Below are 15,895 nucleotides of genomic sequence, written 5' to 3'. Positions count from 1 at the left end.
ACTCCTGTCTTCCACTGCCTCCTGGTCAAACTCATGTTAGTAGCTTCGAGAACACTGTCCCACCATCCCATCCTCTGTCATCCCCTTCTTCTTGTGCCCTCAATCTTTCCCAACATCAGGGTCTTTTCCAGGGAGTCTTCTCTTCTCATGAGGTGGCCAAAGTATTGGAGCCTCAGCTTCAGGATCTGTCCTTCCAGTGAGCACTCAGGGCTGATATCCTTCAGAATGGATAGGTTTGATCTTCTTGCAGTCCATGGGACTCTCAAGAGTCTCCTCCAGCACCATAATTCAAAAGCATCAATTCTTCGGCAATCAGCCTTCTTTATGGTCCAGCTCTCACTTCCATACATCACAACTGGGAAAACCATGGCTTTAACTATATGGACCTTTATTGGCTAGGTGATGTCTCTACTTTTTAAGATGCTGTCTAGGTTTGTCATCACTTTTCTCCCAAGAAGCAGGTGTCTTTTAATTTCATGACTGCTGTCACCATCTGCAGTGATCATGGAGCCCAAGAAAGTAAAATCTCTCACTGCCTCCATTTCTTCCCCTTCTGTTTGCCAGGAGATGATGGGCCCAGTGGCCATGATCTTCGGTTTTTTGATGTTGAGCTTCAGACCATATTTTGCGCTCTCCTCTTTCACCCTCATTAAAAGGTTCTTTAATTCCTCCTCACTGCTTAGTCTGTACTAACAATGCAACTGATAAGCTCCAAAAAATCTCACAAAATATGCACATTCCACATAGAGTCCCACGAAGAACTGTTCTAAAATGTCCCTCTCCCCCACCACAACCCCACGCCGAGGACCTGAAAATAGTTTTAATCTCACTGATAGGCTGTTTATGATTATTTACTTAAAATGTGTATAAAACACTTTTCTCAAGCTCAAAGCGGTGGACAAACCCTAAATGACCTGAAACAAAGGTGGTGGGCAAACGAGGATAGATATTTGCATGAAATGTGTGTGTGCTGCTTTATATATGTAGGCACAAATTTAGAAAGAAGTATTATCACTTAAACAGAAATACCGTACTTTATATCACACTATAGTACAGAGGACTGACCACATGAGATGTGGACCTACTCAGTTGGTAACTTTGAGGCCCCTGTTCTGTCTTCTTCTGGTTCTTCATCTTTAAATGAACTTGGACCATCAACCCTCCAAACAGGGGGTCCTCTGTAAATTGAAAGCATTCTAAAACCAAAGTCATGTTGTTGTTGTTTAAAAAAAGGTGAACACAGCAAAAAATAGAAATGAGACACAGAGCAAAATATAAGCAACCCAACATTTCTCAGTCTCTGTTAGTCCTACTATGGGTGTAAAGTGTTGTTTCTTCTCAGGTAGTGTGGTTTTTAAACATTCTAATAAGTAAATATATTGGATTGGAATGGAGAGTCCCCCATGATCTGCTAGAGTTTAAATTTTTTTGGCCTGGTCATTTTTAGAAGGGGGGAGGGAATATTTTTTATCAGTCACATGTGCTTGTTAGTTCCAGCAGCATTCAAAAGACCTTCTTAGCTATACTGCTTATCCTGGCATGCATTATATTTATCGATCTCTGATATCTGAGTCTCCCATATGGTATGCAGAAAGCATACACAATGATGAATAATGAATGGACAGCTGCAGAGTTTTGTAGCATGATTGACGCCTTTTGCTAGTTGATTGTTTAGCTAATTGAGTGTGATTGGCTCAGGAGAGGGGGGCTTTCTTGTGTTTCTTGTTTTTAAAAGACTTTTGTTTGTTTTTCAAAAGTTTGCTACCAAAGTTGTGGCTAATTTTACAAGCTTGAAAAATCCTCCTCTAAGGACAGCTCTTTGGCACCACACATTTGCCGCTCAACAAGTTGTTGTTCTTGTTTTTTGTCCAGTGCCTTTTAGGACTAGGCAGACAGATGCTGGCCAACTCTTCTGCTGCAATATAAATAATGTATTACAGAGTCTGAATATAATTGTCTACTTTTTATGCAGGCTTATATGCATCTTGCATAATCAAAATGAGGAATCTTGTTTATCATACCATCTTTCTTTCCTCCTTTTTTCAGCTGCTTCATTTCTAGCCTTAATATAAGTATTAACCTGACACCATTGATTGACCCTGAGTTCTTCTAGTGCAACCTAAAGGGGCATCCAAAAGTCATCAGGCCAAAGGTAAATTACCAGACGGGTGGTAAGTGTCCCAGAAAAACCAGGACATCCTGTTTTTTATCTCAAGAGAACAGTGGCTATTTGGGATGCTGTGATCTTGCATGATTTCACTGTGTGGTTTCCCCCTGAAAAAAGCACTTGGGGGGACAGGACAGGACTGTGGTGCGAAATTGCCAAAATGTCTGCATGCTTTTTTTAAAAAGGGAAAGGTGTTGTCTGGGAAGATGGTGTCCTGGATTTTGGCTACAAAGTGTTGGAGGTTATATGGTGGCCCTAAGAAAGTCATCATCATATCAATCCTTGTATCTCTCTGTCACATAAACCACACATAAATTCCCTTTGCAAGCTGTTTTTTTGTGTGTTTAGCTGGGGTTGGGGAAGGTAGCCACATCACAAACAGCTCTCTCACCTTCAGCTGTTCTCATCTGGTCATGGAAGGAGCAGTGATGAGGAGGGGATCTGCTGCACACCTGGCCTGCTGGCAGTGGAATCACTATCACTACCTGGAAGGGAAAGTGGGAGAGCATGGCGGCAGGAGGTCAGGGCTGGACAGGTGCACTGGTGGAGCCAATCTGGCAGTGTGCCTGCACTGCAGAGTTGACCAGACCACCATTTTGAGATGTCTTACCAATTTATGGTGATGTGCTAGACAGCATCTTAAAAAGTATAGACATCACGTTGCCAGCAAAGGTCCGTATAGTTAAAGCTATGGTTTTCCCAGTGGTGATGTATGGAAGTGAGAGCTGGACCATAAAGAAGGCTGATTGCCGAAGAATTGATGCTTTTGAATTATGGTGTTGGAGGAGACTCTTGAGAGTCCCATGGACTGCAAGAAGATCAAACCTATCCATTCTGAAGGAAATCAGCCCTGAGTGCTCACTGGAAGGACAGGTCCCGGAGCTGAGGCTCCAATACTTTGGCCACCTCATGAGAAGAGAAGACTCCCTGGAAAAGACCCTGATGTTGGGAAAGATGGAGGGCACAAGGAGAAGGGGACGACAGAGGACGAGGTGGTTGGACAGTGTTCTCGAAGCTACAAACATGAGTCTGACCAAACTGCGGGAGGCAGTGGAAGACAGGAGTGCCTGGCGTGCTCTGGTCCATGGGATCATGAAGAGTCGAACATGACTAAACAACTAAACAACAACAAGCTATAGATTTGGGGGGAAAGCTTCTTCTGGCTGGACTTAGGAGGAACATAGGAAACTGCCTTATACTGAGTCAGATCATTGGTCCATCTAGTTCAGCATCATCTGCACTGGTGCTCTCTGGGATCTGAGGCAGGAAACTGTCTCAGCCCACCTTGGGGACGGCAGAGATGGAACCTGGGACCTTCTGCATGCAAAACGGATGCTCTACCAGTGAGCTATGGCCCTTTTGTCAAACAACCATTGGTGTTTTTTTGCCATCTAAGCAAGGGAAGTATGAGATAAACCACATGTAATGTAAAAAGTCAGATGGAAGCAAGCATTTCCCTCTATCATATCCTCCATTCTCTCTTCCTCTCGTCTTTGGGTTTTCAAAACGGGTGGTATTTCCTCAGCTAGATCAGTAGATCTACTCTTTGTTTTATTTAAGGGACAGGTCCGCTTTGATCAAAAAGAAAAGCAGCAATGCAAGAACACTAAGCAACTAGCCTGTCCAGTGTGTAAATGGGCAAAGAAGGTACATACGTAATGTTTTTAGGGATAAACAGACCAGTATTTAAGAAGCTCTAAGAGCCCTTTCACTCAATGCGTTCCCAGAACACTTGACTATTTCCAATTATCCCTGCCTTTCTTGAAACCAAGAAACAACAAATGAATAACAGATGTCAACTTCTATTGAAGGCTACTTACTGAATGTGAGCTGTTCTCGCTTATGGGAAACCCTTTTAAAAGTATTTCTTTTTCTTACTGTTACCATGACAATATTTAGCCTAATCCCATGGCTTTTATCACATCTAAAGAAGACTGTGTAGGCAAGTTATTATCATTAAAATGAATAGTTCTCACAGTTCATAATGAATTTCCTTAAAGTTGTCTTCCTTGTAAGATTATATTGTAAATATGATTTCATCAAGGAAGACAGTATGGAATGCACAGACACATGGGAGCCCATCTTTCCTTGGAAGAGATTGAAACATGCTTAATTTTAATTGGTTTGTCTTTGTGGGGTCTTCTTTTTACAAGAAATAACCACCCAGGCTTCATCTCAAGATGTGTTTTGCACCAATTTGGGCGAAATGTATATTACTGCATTCTATTTGCTTACTAGGTTGATCCAGTCGTGATCTTGTGGAAGGGTCAAGTCCACCTAGCAAATCCACCTTCAGTTTTCTTGAAACTTTTGTCCTTGGTCAATGAATGAAGGTGAAGTTCTCAAAACTACTTGAAAGAAAGAACATGAATGGCTTGATAAAACTGGAATGGCAAAATGGTTTTATTACTCCAAGGAGTTCAGAGCAGCTCCCCATTTTCTCCTCACGTGACTCAGGCTGTGTGAGAGACAGGGAGACTGCGCCAAGGCCACCCACTGTGCTTCACGTTTGAGTGAGGATTTGAACTTTAGGATGCTAACTCTCTACTTGGTAGCCAATGTGGTCCCCTCCAAATGTTGTTTGACCCAAACTCCTATCAGTTCCAGTCAACATGGACAATAGTCATGGTGATGGGAGTTGTCACACCTGGCGGAGACCCATGTTGGCTAACCCTGCTCTAACCACTACGCAGGACACCATGTGTTTTGGGGGAAGCAGAAAACAAAGCTGAGATGAACAATAGCCCAGTACTTTACAATAGCCAGTTTCCAGCAGAATTGTAATCTGTGACACCAGGATGTTTGCCACAGCTGTTGCTTCCATCAGCAGCAGAATTTGGGTTGCCATTTTCCTTTTGCCCTTTGTTTAAACCATTGCATGCGCCCTCTTCTCTTATGGGCTTTTTGTGAATTCACTTCAGTTCCACAGAGCTCATAACTTCAGCTTGAAAGTGTTCCACAATGCATCGTTTTTCCCATCTAAAATTCACTCTGAATTTCAGACTTTATTAAGTTTCGTGTGCGGATAAAACAGGTAAAATATTGCCAAGTGCATATTACTATTGTTTTTCAGGAAATTCATGCACCAGAAGGCTGTACTATTAAATAAAAAACATGCAGCATATTCAAACTTGAGTGCACCAATAAACCTGTACTGTTATCTGGTACAGAAAGAATAACAGAACAGGCTTCCCTTGAAATGTTATGTGTATTTTAACAGCACTGACAACCCACTAAAATTGGCATTCTTCATTTTCATTTTCTACATGGCATCTAGGAAGAAGTGAAAGTCATCTGAAGCTCTTTTTAAAATTGCTTTACTTGCTAAGGAATAATTAGGATGATGTGGAAGAATTACTGAGGTTTGTAAAATGTGGATTAGATATAATTTCTTTTTGGTGCGGAACCCTTCCATGTATCTTTAAGGTCGATTACTATGTATGGCTGAAGCAGGATTTCACCTTTCCCTCCATGTTTTAGTTAAGAGAGTCTAATTATTGCTAAGTCAGTGGTGCATCCTGACTGGTTTGATTGAAATAGATGCTTCTGTAATTCCGTAAAACAGAATCAACTACTACCAGCTTAATGAATTATTGCGTGTACATTTGAATTTTCAGGTGGCAGTCTTCAATTTGCTTCCTGGTTTATTGATGCAAATCTAATCCTCCAAAATGTGAAAGACTGAATCTGTGAAATGTGACTAGGGAAAAAAATAACTTTGTATGTGCTTAAAGGATGTAAGAATCTGCTGTAATTGCTTCTCAGTTACTGGCGTTCACAGGCTTATTTTCTCTGGCAGAAGATGCAGGACATCACCATCATGGCTCATTGCCACTGATAGCTTCATCCACCATGAATTGGTCTAATTTAAAGCCACCCAAGTTGGTAGCCATCTTTACTTCTTGTGGCAGCAAGTTCCATAATTTAATTATGCACTGTGTCTTTTGCCTGTCCCAAATCTTTCAACATTCAGCTTCAATGGATGGCTCCTAGTTTTATGTAGGAAAAGATGCTCAAAATTGGACTGGGGATTTCTGCAAGACTAGTCTTAGGCAAAAGCTGTTTGGCGGGTGTCTAATGGCAGAATTCTCTCTAACTAGAAGGAACTCCTTTTGAAAGGCAAGCTCCTTCTCCCCCAATGAATCTTCCTGTAACATTTAGAAAAAGAGGCATGTAACATGTATGTGATGGCCTGGGATTCGGATTCAGAAGCTGAACCTGAGGAATCCCAGCCTACACAGGAGTCACCGCCTCCAGAACCAGCTGAGCCGGGGCCGGGGCCTGAGCCTGAAGGGTCCTCACCAGTGCTGGATCCTCAGGTGCAGGCACCAGCTGGCTCCTGAGGCGATGGAGGACCCATTGCCTGCAGGTGCTCCACTCTCAGCCCCGTCAGAGAAAGCTGGGGTTGCCTCTGGGTCCAGTGACCCTCCAGCCTCTCCTGAGCTGCAGAGGCTCAGGGCAGAGAGGTGGAGGGAACTAAGTTCCTGCAGGAGGAGTGCTCGCCTCCAGGCCAGGAGAAGCGAGTTACCAGAGGATCGGGGCTGCCCTATGCCTCGGGGCAGATAAAAGCCGGCCAGCCCCAGTCTCAGGTTGTGGGAGCAACATTGTTGGTAGCCTGTTCCTGCCTGCACCCTGTCCTGCTCTTCTGCCAGAGTTCCTGACCTCACCCGTCTCCCTGCCTTGGACCCCGCTTCACCTTTGACGGACAGCCTCCATACCCTTGACCTTGGACTGGACTCAGACCTCGCCACACGGTTGACCCTCGGGACCAGCACAATGTATTCCTAGAACAGGAAACATCCTAGAACAGATAATTCAAGAGTCAATCTGTGAGCACTTAGAAAAGGATGCTGTGACTACCAAGAACCCAGCATGGGTTTCTCAAAAACAAGATGCCAGATGAATCTCGTATCCTTTTTTGATGGAGTTACAAGCTTAGTGGATCAGGGGGGTGCTGTGGACATAGTGTATCTTGATTTCAGTATGTTGACAAAGTCCCTCATGATATTATCTTGAGGAAGCTGGTAAAATGTGGATTGAATGAGGTAACTGTTAGGTGGATTTGTGGCTGGTTGACTGACTGAACCCAAAGAGTACTCATTAATGGTTCCTCATCATCCTGGGGAAAAGTGACAAGTGGGGTACCACAGGGTTCTGTCCTAGGCCCATAGCTGTTCCATGTCTCTATAAACAACTTGGATGAAGGAATTGAAGAGATGTTCATCTCATTTGCAGATGGCACCAAACTGGGAAGGGTAGCTAATGACACAGAAGACAGAATCGGAATTCAATATGACCTGAACGGATTGGAGACATGGGCCCAAACTAACAAAATGACAAAGTAACAAAACTACAGTTCCCAGGAGGAAACCATATGATTTAAATGTGCTTCAAATTTGTGTTGTGAATGCAGAGTTGGCACAGGCATTAGGTCGGGTGAGGCTGCCGCCTCAGGTGGCAGAAGCCCACAAGGCAGTGCCCACATGGGCACCCTGCCTGCCCTGCTGCTGGTATCAATGCCAATTTTAGGTGAGATCATGCCAGTTTCTCACAGGATCTCACTGAAATCATGTGAGTTCTTGCGGAGTGCATGAGATACTGCACAATTTCAGCAAGATCTCACCAGAAATCGATGCAATCTTCTCTGCCAGTGGCAGAGGCGGCAGCAGGACTGGGTGGCACTTCTCATTTCACCTCAAAGGGTCAAACGGGATGCGCTGCCAACCCCTGTGTGGATGAGGGCATAGCAGGGGATGCAAGCATTCCAGACGTGGAAGGTTAGCAACACATTTGTGTCGAGAAGCCTCTCTTCCTCCAGAGTACAGCTGCAGGGGGGGGGGGAGTTAAGCAAGTTAGGAGGCTTTGAAAATGATGTAACTGCCTTGAATCTTCGCCACCAGCCTTTATCCAGCTCAATGTCTTCTCGTCTTTTCCATGCAAAAAGCCAGTCTATGTTCCAATCCTATAACATCATTAGATCTCTGGTTTAAAATGTGGTCTCTGTAAAAATGCGGCTGAAGTCTCATATGCAGTCTGCTTTCTGATAATAATAAAAAAAATAAAAATCAAAAAAAATATGCCAGTTTGGTCCGAAGCTAGAGTAAAAACTTATCATCCTCATGGCTTGGCAAAATGGCAGCTGTTGTTCCTGTACTTTTTTGAGACCCTCCATGTCACTATTCCAGATCAGTGGATCTTAAAGTGGTAGCAGCTTTTAAATAGCTGTACAACAAAAGGGAAGAGGAGCATAAGCTTAGTTGTGCGTTTCTATGTGTGACCTTATGGGTTTGGAAGTGCAGTTGTACCTTGGAAGTCAAACAGAATCCGTTCCAGTAGTCCGTTTGACTTCCAAAATGGTTTGGAAACCAAGGCACAGCTTCTGATTGGCTGCAGGAAGCTCCTGCAACCAATCAGAAGCCGTGGAAGTTGTGACAGACGTTCGGGTTCCAAAGAACGTTCGCAAACCGGAACAATCACTTCCAGGTTTGCAGCATTCGGGATCCAAAATGTTCGACTTGCAAGGTGTTTGACTTCCGAGGTACAACTGTGCTGGAGTTCCACCCTAGGCTCAATTAAGTCTCCTCTCATCCCAGTATTGGACCACCCAAAGCTTTCCTTTCAAGATAAATATAAAGTGGGAATCCAGACCGGTTATACAGGATAAAAGATTGGAACCATTAGTAAGACCAGCTACAAGGACTGCATAGGGAACAGCACTGTGTGACTTCTGACTCAAGTTGTAAGGGCATAGCTTCTGAACTTTTTTATTTTTGAATTATTTTCAAAATAAATAGGTAAAATAAAACCTATGATGAAGGAAAAATGCAAAATTCTGGCCTGGACCCTTGGAAACACTTTTGCAATCCCCCCAGGAGTACATTGGGAAACACTGATTTAAAGTCATCTTATTCTTATGATACATTTTGCTTCTCTTCCCATTTCCATATGTATTTAACAATAAATGATTTTCAGCATCAAGTGATGCAGTGTCATTCGGTGCTGGGAGGAAAAGCCGTTCTTTATTATACATTTTTAGTAAGCTTTAAAGGCTGACAGTTCCATGTTGGCTGTTGTGTGTGTGTGTGTGTGTGTGTGTGTGTGTGTTTGCTTCAGCTGCTCAGATGCTCCATGTTCTAAAAAGAGGCTGAATCTGTGCAGTGAAATGAAGCTTTTTGCTTCATGTGGTAGTAATAGCGCCAGTAAGCGTGCTTCAGATGAAACCACCTTTGAGGTCCGTGTTCCAAACACCTGTGTTCTCAGCTGTATTGGATTTTTGTATCATAATAGGCCATTGTTTGGTTTAAATTCAGATTTAGTTTCTTTGCTCTGTTATCTGGAATTATTTTGCCTGATGCTTTAAAAAAAATGCACACAGAATCTACCCACCACCAACAGTACTTTCAGGAATGAAAAGTGGATTTCACAAAACATTATGTTCAAGGAGATGTTGACATGATGTAAATATTGTCTTCCAAGAAGTAAGGAAACATGAGAATTTCCTCCGCTGTCTGTGAAGCAAAGTGGAATCCATGATTCATAGAAGAAAGAAAGTATACATCTGGAAGAACATCAACAAGTATACTTTTCCACTCTCAAATGATATTAGCTGTGAAAGAGAATGCCATTTTTCCTGTAGGACATTAGCAACAGCAAACATGTTGTGTCTGAAGGAAGCCAACAGGGCATAGCAATGGTGGTCTACTCCAGCAACCGTGGAGAAAAAGCTGAATTGCATCTAATTCCCCAAGAGATAGATTTAGGAGCATACACTTATCTCCTCTTACATTAGAGAGTCTGAAAGCTAAAATCCATCACTGTTACGAGAGTATTTTAATATTAGAAGAACATTACTATTTTTTACTTTGTAGCATTGCATACCCTTTCCCATCGGTCCCAGCCAGCAAGCTCAATGGTCAGGGATGTTGGGAATTAATAGTCCACTGTGGCTGGGGAAGGGTACTTTAATGTCTATGCTCAGTCCAAAGAAGGAATGGATGCAGGATCCCCAAGGCATTCATATTCAGGGCCGTCTTTAGCCAGGGATACAAGGGGTGTGGGGCACCCGGGTGCCGAATTCAGGGGGGGCGCCAGGCGCTCACTGCTGAAGTCGCCTAAGCTCTTAACCAGGGGTCAGCAAACTTTTTCAGCTGGGAACTGGTCCACTGTTCCTCAGACCTTGTGGGGGGCCAGACTGTGTTTTTTTGGGGGGAAATGAACGAATTCCTGTGCCCCACAAATAACCCGGAGATGCATTTTAAACAAAAGCACACATTCTGCTCATGTAAAAACATGCTGACCATCCACAGGCCGGATTTAGAAGGCGATTGGGCCAGATCTAACCCCTGGGCCTTAGTTTGCCTACCCATGCTCTTAACTATCTACCTGCTATGAAATAATAAGTAATTTTGATCAAGCTAGAAAAACAAAATACATACATATCTAGGTATTACCGAAATGTATACCTACTGTTTCACTAAAGGACTTTCGACTTTGTGTGCTCATTTACCAAAGATGCACCATGCCAGCGGCGGCGCTTGTCATTCACAATGGTGGCACTTGTCAGACTCAGTGACAGCGCTTGACATTCACAATGGCACCATGCACGCGAAATTAATTTAATTTGGGGGTGCTGGGTAGATCTTTGCACCCCGGTGGCGCATATGCTAAAGACAGCCCTGTTCATATTCTTCCTTCTGAATTTATAATGGCATGTGAAGACTAGAAAATATATGACCAAACCGCTGGATCTCACTGTATATGTATGCCTTTTTTTCTGTTTAAATGTTACATGGGGAAAGGGGCATTGTTTCAGATTTTCCCAGTATCTGCTTGTATTTAGAGAAGGGGACTATTTGTATAAGCTAACCAAGGCTGCCAGATGAAATTTCACACAAGAGCTTTTCATTTCCTCCTTTACTCAAGAGAAAATGAGTGGGCCATTGCAGGGCGGGGAGAGAGAGATACTTCTCACTGGAGGGATCTGATTGCCCCAAAAACACAAGGCTGGGGTGGAAGGAGCGCCTCTTGAGTGAGTGAGAGTTTCATTCACAGCCCATTACTGTCCATTCTGCATAACTGCCAAGTGACTGCTGCTTCATTCTGCCCAGGGCCTTTTCCATTGACATTCCATTGTCAAACCTCCTCATAATCTGGTGCTATTACAACTCTGACATTATTTGAACAGCTTTGCCAGCTTTATAATAGAAATAAATACATCTCAAAATGCCCGACAGGGCATGAGCTTCTTTTCAAGGGACTTTCTGACATAATTCAGCAGTAGTGTTTTCCTGTAACGTTTATCAAAATATTTGTACAGCAGATGACAACCGAATGTGCTTTTGGGGTTTATTTTCTTTGCATGCATGTGTGCTTTTCTGAGTATCCAGTCTGAGAGAGTTTGTCTTTCCTTCTTACAGATGAATAAGGTAACCAAAAGAGCAGATCCTAAGGGTTTTATTTCTACTTATTTTCTACCATTCTCATTATGGGATGATATTATCACAAGAAGAAACTGGCTGGAAGAACACAGAGTCCTTTATAACTTTTGCCTTCTTGATAGAACAATGGTTGAGAAACTTCACATCCTTCTGTTGCTTTGAAAGGGTGCCAAGAAAATCCCTTAAAGGGATGGAGAATCAATGTTTATGTTTTGTGTAAGACATAGAAAGGCTTTTGATACTATATAATATGATTATATTATAAGACAATATAATGTTTTGGAAAGTGGTTTGTCTGTTTGCTCTCTATGCATTCAGAGATATCCTTGCCAAATTTGGCATGACAGTTCCTGAGGTGAGGGTGGAGGTTGTTGTCAATATTTGGATGTTGGTTGCCATTTCTATTCTTGATGGGGGGCCAAAATGTGACTTTGGTATGATTTCACTCATTTTTGTGGCATAGATTTTCATCCTCTTCTTTCACAAAACTTGGCACAAGGGTTTCTGAGGTAGGGGCAGGGTTCTTGATTAACTTTTGAATGCCGATCGCCATTTTGAATCAAGATGGCAGAACAAAACATGACTTGCATGATTTCACCTGTTTTTTGGCATAGGTTCAGCCATCTCTTGAGATATCATTGCCAAACTTGGTATAAGGGTTCCTGAGGTGAGGCTGGCAGACTTCATTACCATTTAGACACTGCAGGAATATAAATGACTGACTTGGAAAATGAGAAACCAAGAGGAACTGAAATAGACAGATCCATCCATTCCTAGCTGCAGATAAAACGTCTTGGGCCAGGATCAAACATTACTTTGCTTGAAAAGCAAAAGAAGAGTCTGTTGAAATGAGTATTTACTTATTTAAAAGACTTATATCTCACCTTGCTGGTACATATGGAGTATGGCCTACCCTGCCTTATGAGGTAACTGTTTTAAAACTACTGTGGTTCCCACATCTATGGGTGTTTAGCATGCTATTCCATAGACCAAAGCATCTAGCTTTCATATGTTAAACGTTAGGTATTGGCAAAGCTAGACTTTTTAAAATCACTGACCAGATACTTGCCATTTTAAGATTACATTTGGGTTATTGCACATGCCACAATCTTGAAACTTTCTGGATTAACCTAGTTTTGGCTGTTGTCCCAAGGTTGCTCCGTTACAGAACAAAACAAAACAAAAAGGTATATCCACCTTTGTCTAAGAGGTAATATATCTTTTTATGTGCTGAGGAGAACTATATCAAATACAGAAATGAATAATGCACTTCAATGTGATCTGAACATTTGTGAGAAGCCCTTGGTTTCTAGACACCACAATTTTCATTTTAGCTGGAGCTTTCTTTTCTTGCCAGCAAAGTTAGCCCTATTTTAGTCTCTTGGATAAATCGGCTCCAGAACGAGAGGCAAGTAGGCCAGAGAAAACTGGTCTCAATCAACCATATGGTACAGCGTGGGGGAGAAAAAGACATCATTTTTGAAGGGAGATTTTGGCTAGCATTTGTCTGGGACAAAAAGGAGGAGGAAAAGCACAGAATAGGAAATAGTTTCTTTGAAGCCGCTATTAAAAGTGCCATTTTTATAGCATTATTATAAACATGGCAATGTTCTCAAAAGACAGAACAGGGCCACTTGTAATAAATATAGATCAAGCTTTCGTGATGGGAGGGCCTATTAGGAATGGAGACAGACAATAGCTTCTCTCTCCCCCCCCCCCCGCCCTCCCGGGAGTCAATGGCAGCTTGAAATAGAGATCACTGCTTGTAGTGCGCTCACTTCTTCTACTTTTTCCTCTGGTAAACAGGGTTTTTAAAAAAGTATTGTTTCAAAAACCTGTTTGAACAGAGCCCACAAAATAAATGTGTAGGTATACCAAAGGACTCCATACCTCTCTCAGCTGTCATTAAAAATCACTAACCTATTTGCTCACAAGCCAACATCCTTTCTAGCACCTTTCACAAGTAATAGGAAAACTCCCCGTTGGGTCTGGTCTTTGGAGATTATTCAGGGGAAAGTTGGGAAATCTCTTAACTTGATTAAGTTCTATTCTCTTTTGATGAGGTAAGACGGTCCCACCCCAAATCTTCAGGAGCAACCATTCTGAATTGCCACACTTTCTCCAAATTCTCAGAAAGTTTATTAAATAATTTTACCTGGCAAATGTTATTTATTTGTTTATGTAAACCATTTATATGCCTCTTTAATTCTGGACAGAGATATATAGCCATTGTTATGAACATCCATCACCACATGGCGCCTGAAGCCCTTGCTGAACAGAACTCCTCTTTCATTGCTATTATTTAACTTTAAATTGATATTTCCCCTTAAAAAGAACAAAACAACTACAAATAGCAATTAGCAGCATTGGCGGCTAACAGTTCAATGGCAATTAGGGGTATGGAAATAAAAAGAAGAAGCCATCCTTGTCACAGATGTACAATTGAGTGAACCACTGTCCATGTTCGGGCTGGAATTGCTTCATGTCGGTCTGCCTCAGCTAGCGGTCTTCAAACAGACTGCTGTTGCCAAAGAATAACTAAGTCTACATGCTGGACCAGCCCTACTCATCCACATGAAGCTTACAGAAGAGTCTCTCAGTTTAACCCTACTTCGAAGGCTAGTTATGTGGTAATGGCAGTTTATTCTCACAACTACCATGTGAACCGGGGCGCGGGTGGCGCTGTGGGTTAAACCACAGAGCCTAGGACTTGCTGATCAGAGGGTCGACGGTTCGAATCCTGCCGATGGGGTGAGCTCCCGTTGCTCGGTCCCTGCTCCTGCCCACCTAGCAGTTCGAGAGCACGTCAAAGTGCAAGTAGATCAATAGATACCGCTCCGGCGGGAAGGGAAACAGCGTTTCCGTGCGCTGCTCTGGTTCGCCAGAAGCAGCTTAGTCATGCTCGCCACATGACCCGGAAGCTGTACGCCGGCTCCCTTGGCCAATAAAGCGAGATGAGCGCCGCAACCCGAGAGTCGGTCACGACTAAACCTCATGGTCAGGGGTCCCTTTACCTTTACCTTTACCTTTACCTACCATGTGAACCACCTTGGGGAAAATGTAGGGTACAACAAATGCAACAAGTAATAGTTGCATGCATGGGCCGAGTGGAGGGCTGAAAAACAAGGTGAATCGAGGTGAAACCCAGAATCAGATTGAGGCCACCACAAAGTATCTAAACCCCTCATTCTGAGCTTCTCTGCACTACATTTCCTTTGTTTCTCCCTCTTTTCCTACGTCCATGGGCTATGCAAAAATTGAGGCTGTCCAAAACGTTTCCTGCAGAGCCCTAAAGTGCTCTGGATTGCTTTTAGTTAAAGCACAGGGGTTTCATTTTATGTTAAAAGTCTTGTTTGTGTCCTTTAAAAACCCTGTGTTGCTCTAGTTTAATAGAAACAGAACTCCAGAAATGCGTCCTTCCCTTGGCAATAATATGATCCCAAAATATGTCCCATATTTTATCAACGCTGCCAGAGCTACTTCCTTCCTGTCTAAATACAAAATGTGGATTAGCAGGAAAACCCAACCTTTCAAAATGGCAGTGCTCTTCAGCTGAGAGTAGCTATGCCCTTTCCAGTCATTTGAACAATTTGCTAGTGAATCACCTTGAAGGAGCCAATAGGTTGTAAAAAAATGTGGAACTCTACCGTACCCATTTGAAGTGCCTTGCAAAAGTAAATACAGTAACAGAGTTAAGGCACGTGTCATTTCCAGAGCCTAAATCTGAGGAGCAAAGGAATCAGCCCTGCTGCTCTGCAAACTCTTTGCAGTCATCCTTATACAGAAGGTTGTTAAACTACAAAAAGTGCTATGTTCCACCTCCAACTGAGATTACCAGTGAACACCTCCATGGTATTCTAAAATATTGATAAAGTAGCTATTTACTAAATATGATAGTTTTATTAATTTGGCCTTAATTTTCCAACATGTGCAATTGGATCAATAATTTGTGAGAGGCAGAAAGAAAGAAAGAAAGAAAGAAAGAAAGAGAGAGAGAAAAATATTTTTTCTGTTAAAAAAATCAAACTGTTATGGTTCTTGTCTAATATTAAATATAATAAATATTAAATATAATATTACATATAATAAAAATGGTATTTCCCTTGGTTTTATTTCATGGCCACAGGAACACTGTCAGTGTTGCCTCAACATAATGCACAATGAACAACAACAGTGATGCATTTATACCTCACTTCTTAGTCAAAAATGCTCCCAGAGCAGCTTACAAAAATCAGTTTTAACACAACCGTTCTCTCAGACTCACAATCTAAAAGGGCATGACACACAAGGA

The sequence above is a fragment of the Podarcis pityusensis genome, assembly GCF_964106645.2.
Source record: "Podarcis pityusensis genome assembly, chromosome: 11".
Taxonomy (NCBI): domain Eukaryota; kingdom Metazoa; phylum Chordata; class Lepidosauria; order Squamata; family Lacertidae; genus Podarcis; species Podarcis pityusensis.
The sequence above is the reverse complement of the archived record's forward strand: the minus strand, read 5'-3'. Positions refer to the sequence as shown.